The sequence below is a fragment of the Oncorhynchus clarkii genome, chromosome 8 (genome assembly GCF_045791955.1).
Source record: "Oncorhynchus clarkii lewisi isolate Uvic-CL-2024 chromosome 8, UVic_Ocla_1.0, whole genome shotgun sequence".
In the NCBI taxonomy this organism is placed as follows: Eukaryota; Metazoa; Chordata; class Actinopteri; order Salmoniformes; family Salmonidae; genus Oncorhynchus; species Oncorhynchus clarkii.
Window position 1 is genome coordinate 4,236,323 of NC_092154.1, and position 8,147 is coordinate 4,244,469.

The following is an 8,147-nucleotide window of genomic DNA, read 5'->3' on the forward strand; positions in this document are numbered from 1 at the left end:
TGACTTGGGTGGCTGGATGCCAAGCAGTTGCCGTACCAGGTGGTGATGAGGTCAGTCATGAGGTTCTCGATGGTGCAGCTGTATCACTTTCTGAGAATCTGAGGGCCCTCAGCCTCCCGAGGCGAAAGAGCTGTTGTCTTGTCCTCTTCACAACTGTGCTGGTGTGTGTGGACCATGATAGATCCTTAGTGATGTGAACACCAAGGAATTTGAAGCTCTCGGCCTTCCATTTCCTGTAGTCCACAATCATCTCCTTTGTATTGCTCACGTTGAGGGAGAGTTTGTTGTCCTGGCACCACACTGCATCTCATCGTTGTCGGTGATCAGTGGTAGCACTGTTGTGTCATCAGCAAACTTAATGATGGTGTTGGAGTCGTGCTTGGCCACGCAGTCGTGGGTGAACAGGGAGTACAGGTTGTTGAGGGTCAGTGTGGCGGATGTGTCGTTGATAACCCTCACTACCTGGGGGCGACTCGTCAGGAAGTCCAGGATCCAGTTGCAGAGGGAGGTCCTTCGCTTAGTGATGAACTTGGAGGGCATGAACTGTGCTGTAGTTAATGAACAGCATTCTCACATAGGTGTTCCTTTTGTCCAGGTGGGAAAGGGCAGTGTGGAGTACAATAGAGATTGCGTCATCTGTGGATCTGTTGGGGCGGTGTGTGAATTGGAGTGGGTCCAGGGTGTTTGGGATAATGGTGTTGACGTGAGCCATGACCAATAATCAAGATGAGATAAAACTAGAGCCTGCGGGACTTGCTTTGTGGAGTGTGGTGTCAAAAAAGCCAAGCATCTCTTTATCACAGACAGCCCTCTAACCATTTATACAACCATTGAATCTATATGTTTACAATCTAAGGTAATGCCAATTTAGTCTCCTCAACTTGCACAACCACCACATCCTTCATTACCAGATTCAGCTGAAGTCTAAAACTTAGGAAATGATTTGTAACAAATACAATGCTGTTAGATTTAGAGATGTTCAGGACCAGTTTCTTACTGGTCACCAATTCTAAATGGATTGTAACTGTTTGTTACAGGTTTCAGTGACATTAGCTATGGTTGCTGAACGCGTGTATGGTTGAATCATGAGCATACATAGACACACAGATTTTGTTTAATGCCAGTGGCAGGTCATTGGTAAAAATATAAAAGAGTAGAGGTCCAAGAGCTCCCCTGCGGTACACCACACTTTACATGTTTAACATTAGAGAAGGTTCCATTAAAGAAAACCTTATTTGTTCTATTTGACCTGCAGTTCCCAAACTAGGGTTTGTGACCTCATGTGGGGTCACCTGATAAAAATGGGGTTCCAGGAGAATTTCCAAAATCCTGGTATATATACAGTTAAAGTCAACAGTTTGGACACACCTACTCATTCAAGGGTTTTTATTTATTTGTACTATTCTACACTATAGAATAATAGTGAAGACATCAAAACTATGAAATAACACATAGAACCATGTAGTAACCAAAAAAAGTGTTAAACAAATCAAAATATATTTTATATTTGAGATTCTTCACAGTAACCACCCTTTGCCTTGATGACAGCGTTGCACACTCTTGGCATTCTCTCAACCAGCTTAACCTGGAATGCTTTTCCAACAGTCTTGATGGAGTTCCCACATATGCTGAGCACCTGTTGGCTGCTTTTCCTTCAATCTGCAGTCCAAATCATCTCAAACAACTCAATTATGTTGAGGTCGGGTGACTGTTGAAGCTAGGTAATCCGATGCATCACTCCCATCTTGCTCAAGTAGCCCTTACACAGCCAGGAGGTGTGTTGGGTCATTGTCCTCTTCAAAAACAAATGATTGTCCAACTAAGAGCAAATCAGATGGGAAGCGTATTGCAGCAGAATGCTGTGGTAGCCATGCTGGTTCAGTGTGCCTTGAATTCTAAACAAATCCCAGTGTCACCAGCAAAGCACCCCCACACCATCACATCTCCTCATCCATGTTTCATGGTGGGAACCACAGATAGGTAGATCATCCGTTCACCTACTCTGCATCTCACAAAGACACAGCGGTTGGAACCAAAAATCTCAAATTTGGACTCATCAGACCAAAGGACAGATTTCAACCGGACTAATGTCCATCCGTCGTGTTTCTTGGCCCAAGCAAGTCTCTTCTTATTATTGATGTCCTTTAGTGGTTTCTTTGCAGCAATTTGACCATGAAGGTCTGATTCACACAGTCTCCTCTGAACAGTTGATGTTGAGATGTGCCTGTTACTTGAACACTGTGAAGCATTTATTTGGGCTGCAATTTCTGAGGCTGGTAACTCTAATGGTAACTCTAATGAACTTATCCTCTGCAGCAGAGGTAACTCTGAGTCTTCCTTTCCTGTGGTGGTCCTGATGAAAGACAGTCTCATCATAGCTCTTGATGGTTTTTGCGACTGCACTTGAAGGAACTGTCAAAGTTCTTGAGATTTTCTAGATTGACTAACCTTCATGTCTTAAAGTAATAATGGACTGTTGTTTATCTTTGCTTATTTGAGTTGTTCTTGCCATAATACGGACTTGGTCTTTTACCAAATAGGGCTATCTTCTCTATACCACCCCTACCTTGTCACAACCCAGCGGATTGGCTCAAACGCATTAAGAAGGAAAGAAGGAAAGAAATTCCACAAATGATCTTTTAACAAAGCACACCTGTTAATAGCTTGTTTATATTTTGAAAATGCCAGAACTGTTACCTGGATTAAGCCATCCCCTATAAAAACAGGGCGGCAGGTAGCCTAGTGGTTAGAGCGTTGGTGGATCAAATCCCTGAGCTGACAAGGTAAAACAGTCGTTCCGCCCCTGAACAAGACAGTTAACCCACTGTTCCTTGGCCGTCATTATAAATAAGAATTTGTTCTTAACTGACTTGCCTCGTTAAATACAATTTAAAAAATACAGACACTAAATAACATATTTAATACATTAGTTTCATCTACACAAGCCTAACCTAGTCAGGGCTCAATATCCTCATTAAAGTTATTCCATTTTTTCTGTTGTTGGGATATGAGAGCAATCTAATCAGACTTCCCTCTACTTATTTATGCCACAATACGCGTGTTCAAAGGAGGGTCCTAGTAATGATGAGTTTATGGCATTATCATTGGGTCCAAGCCTCCACAAACAGTTCCAAAGGAGGGTCCTAGTAATGATGAGTTTATGGCATTATCATTGGGTCCAAGCCTCCACAAACAGTTCCAAAGGAGGGTCCTAGTAATGATGAGTTTATGGCATTATCATTGGGTCCTAGCCTCCACAAACAGTTCCAAAGGAGGGTCCTAGTAATGATGAGTTTATGGCATTATCATTGGGTCCTAGCCTCCACAAACAGTTCCAAAAGCTGCCAGAAGAGGAAGCAGAAGGAGCTGTTCGACCTTTATCTCTCAGTACATCTCTAACGGTCTTGTTGATGGTATCACGTTAACTTATATACTATAATAACGTATATACTATAGTAACGTATATACTTTAGTAACTTATATACCATAATAACATATATACTATAGTAACTTAAACTATAATAACATAAGTACTATAATAACATATACTATATTAACTTATATACTATAATAACATAACTATGATAGCATATACTACAATAACATACATCTATTATAACTTAAATATAATAACATATACTATAATAACATATATATATATATATATATACAAAAAAATACCTTTATTTAAGGAAAAATTTATGTAACTTAATGTTTTTGTTGACATAGTTGTTCAAAGGGTCTATTTCACCCTATTTGTATGTGTCCCCCTTTGTAAAAACAGTAGTGTTTCTGTTGTTGAATTAAATAAAACAAAACAATCTAAATCTTTTGCTTCTGTCACAGTTGCTTCCGCGTTGGCTCCATCGCAACCGGGGGGCACGGGGCTAACGGTCTCAATGGCGCCCTATTCCTATGGGTCCTGGTCAAAAGCAGTGCACTATAAAGGGAATATGGCGCCATTTGGGAGACCAGCAGGCCGAGACTTGACTGGCATTCCCGAGGCGTCTCCTGGCAACCTCGGTCTCCTGACTCAACTGTTTTTGCCCCTATGCTCCCCAACGAGTGATGGGCATTCCGAGTAATTTTGGTGAGTCGGCTCAATTGGCTCGGTTCACGTAAAGTAGCCGGCTCATTTGGCTCCAAACCGAAAAACGTTGTTTTGAGCTTAAAAATGAGTAGCAGTATGCAAATAAGCGAGACAAATGAACGGCTCTTTCACCGATGAGATTCGGTTCCCGACGTTGAACAAAAATATTCATTCAAAAAGAGCCGTTCGCTCGTGAACGACCCATCACTATCCCCTACATTTAAACAAGTGGACTGAATTTGGACTGAAATAACTGTTACTTATATCACTGATAGCGGGTGTACGCAAGCCGCTCTTCAATGAATTGCCTTTAATCAGGGATGGACTGGATTTAATCCGATCGCGCAATAGGTTACGAGAACGATCCAGGTAAATGTGCGCCATGCATGCGTCTGATTTTGTTTGGTAATAGGGGATTCCTACACTGCTTTACATTCTATTACATTCAGGCCTACATAAGAGAAAAATACTTGAGCATGATGTATTTTAGCCGTAGAAAAAGCTATACGGCGATAGAACAGCGCAACATGTAACATTATTGGTGTATCCAATGAATTGGAATATCACATTTCAATAAATGTATCATCTTCAATCTCTGAAGTCATTCAGTCATTCAAACGTCATAATATACTACCGCGTAACGCAGCACAGTGCTGTAAGGGCTAATCTAAAAAAAAACATTTTAAAAAGGGTTTCTCCCCGGAAAATGAAATGCCAGAAACTGCCATGAGAATTTCGACGCGGTTGAAATATTAACTCGGACTACATGCGAAGCCTAATGTCTGGCCTTTTCTCACGGTAGCTCTAATGACGGGTAAACGCTTTGTAGATACAGTTTACATATTCAGAACAGGCTTCGATCTTACTGCAATGTTGTTGTTGCAAAAGAGGATACAGCCTAATGCAAATAAATAGAGGGCACAGTGCACGCATTGTTTCGTATTTATTTAGCGCACATTACTTTATCACAGTTCCTTGTTGATCAATATAATATCTCTATAGCCTGCTGTATGATCAATAGTGATATTTATGTGTGTGTGTGTGTGTGTGTGTGTGTGTGTGTATGTGAGAGAGAGAGAGAGACAATGCACATGTTTTCTGAACAACAGTCTCAGTCAAGATATTCCATGCAGCAGGTAGTCATGACTACAAGAGTGAACATTAAAAGTTCAGCAGTATCCTGATTAAGAAAAGTTGTTTTGTCTACAAAAGAGTCAGATCTGAATAAAGACGAGAAAAAAAACGGAATTCTATGTTACTGGACGGGGCTGAATCACCAAACACTAAATGTCATGTTACTGAACTGAACTGAATCACCAAACACTAAATGTCATGTTACTGAACTGAACTGAATCACCAAACACTAAATGTCATGTTACTGGACTGGACTGAATCACCAAACACTAAATGTCATGTTACTGGACTGGGCTGAATCACCAAACACTAAATGTCATGTTACTGAACTGAACTGAATCACCAAACACTAAATGTCATGTTACTGAACTGAACTGAATCACCAAACACTAAATGTTATGTTACTGGACTGAATCACCAAACACTAAATGTCATGTTACTGGACTGAATCACCAAACACTAAATGTCATGTTACTGAACTGAATCACAAACACTAAATGTTATGTTACTGGGCTGAATCACCAAACACTAAATGTTATGTTACTGAACTGAACTGAATCACCAAACACTAAATGTTATGTTACTGAACTGAACTGAATCACCAAACACTAAATGTTATGTTACTGAACTGAATCACAAACACTAAATGTTATGTTACTGAACTGAACTGAATCACCAAACACTAAATGTTATGTTACTGAACTGAATCACCAAACACTAAATGCCATGTTACTGGACTGAATCACCAAACACTAAATGTCATGTTACTGGACTGAATCACCAAACACTAAATGTCATGTTACTGAACTGAATCACAAACACTAAATGTTATGTTACTGGGCTGAATCACCAAACACTAAATGTTATGTTACTGAACTGAACTGAATCACCAAACACTAACTGTTATGTTACTGAACTGAACTGAATCACCAAACACTAAATGTTATGTTACTGAACTGAATCACAAACACTAAATGTTATGTTACTGAACTGAACTGAATCACCAAACACTAAATGTTATGTTACTGAACTGAATCACCAAACACTAAATGCCATGTTATTGGACTGAATCACCAAACACTAAATGTCATGTTACTGAACTAAATCACCAAACACTAAATGTCATGTTACTGGACTGAATCACCAAACACTAAATGTCATGTTACTGGACTGAATCACCAAACACTAAATGTCATGTTACTGGACTGAATCACCAAACACTAAATGTCATGTTACTGAACTGAATCACAAACACTAAATGTTATGTTACTGGGCTGAATCACCAAACACTAAATGTTATGTTACTGAACTGAACTGAATCACCAAACACTAAATGTTATGTTACTGAACTGAACTGAATCACCAAACACTAAATGTTATGTTACTGAACTGAATCACAAACACTAAATGTTATGTTACTGAACTGAACTGAATCACCAAACACTAAATGTTATGTTACTGAACTGAATCACCAAACACTAAATGCCATGTTATTGGACTGAATCACCAAACACTAAATGTCATGTTACTGAACTAAATCACCAAACACTAAATGTCATGTTACTGGACTGAATCACCAAACACTAAATGTCATGTTACTGGACTGAATCACCAAACACTAAGTGTCATGTTACCGGACTGAATCACCAAACACTAAATGTCATGTTACTGAACCACCAAACACTAAGTGCCATGTTACTGGACTGAATCACCAAACACTAAATGTCATGTTACTGGACTGAATCACCAAACACTAAATGTCATGTTACTGGACTGAACTGAATCACCAAACACTAAATGCCATGTTACTGAACTGAATCACCAAACACTAAATGTCATGTTACTGGACTGGACTGAATCACCAAACACTAAATGTCCTGTTACTGAACTGAATCACCAAACACTAAATGTCATGTTACTGGACTGAATCACCAAACACTAAATGCCTTGTTACTGAACTGAATCACCAAACACTAAATGTCATGTTACTGGACTGGACTGAATCAGCAAACACTAAATGTCCTGTTACTGAACTGAATCACCAAACACTAAATGTCATGTTACTGGACTGAACTGAATCACCAAACACTAAATGTCATGTTACTGAACTGAACTGAATCACCAAACACTAAATGTCATGTTACTGAATCACCAAACATTAAATGTCATGTTACTGAACTGTATCACCAAACACTAAATGTCCTGTTACTGGACTGAATCACCAAACACTAAATGTCCTGTTACTGGACTGAATCACCAAACACTAAATGTCATGTTACTGGACTGAATCACCAAACACTAAATGTCCTGTTACTGAACTGAATCACCAAACACTAAATGTTATGTTACTGAACTGAACTGAATCACCAAACACTAAATGTTATGTTACTGGACTGAACTGAATCACCAAACACTAAATGTCATGTTACTGGACTGGACTGAGTCACCACCCACTGAACAGAGTGCCCCATGGTGAAGGTGGGGTTATGGTATCGGCAGGTATAACCTACGGACAACGAACATAATTGCATTTTATCGATGGCAATTTTAATGCACAGAGTTACTGTGACAAGATCCTGAGGCCCATTGTCGTGCCATTCATCCACCTTCATCACCTCATGTTTCAGCATGATAATGCACGGCCCCAATTCCTGGAGGCTGAAAATGTCTCAGTTCTTCCATGGCCTGCATACTCACCAGACATGTCACCTATTGAGCATGTGTGGGATGCTCTGGATCGACATGTACGACAGGGTGTTCCAGTTCCCGCCAATATCCAGCAACTTCACACACCCATTGAAGAGGAGTGGGACAACATTCCACAGGCCACAATCAACAGCCTGATCAACTCCATGTGAAGGAGATGTGTCACACTGCATGAGGCAAATGGTGGTCACACCAGATACTGACTGGTTTTCTGATC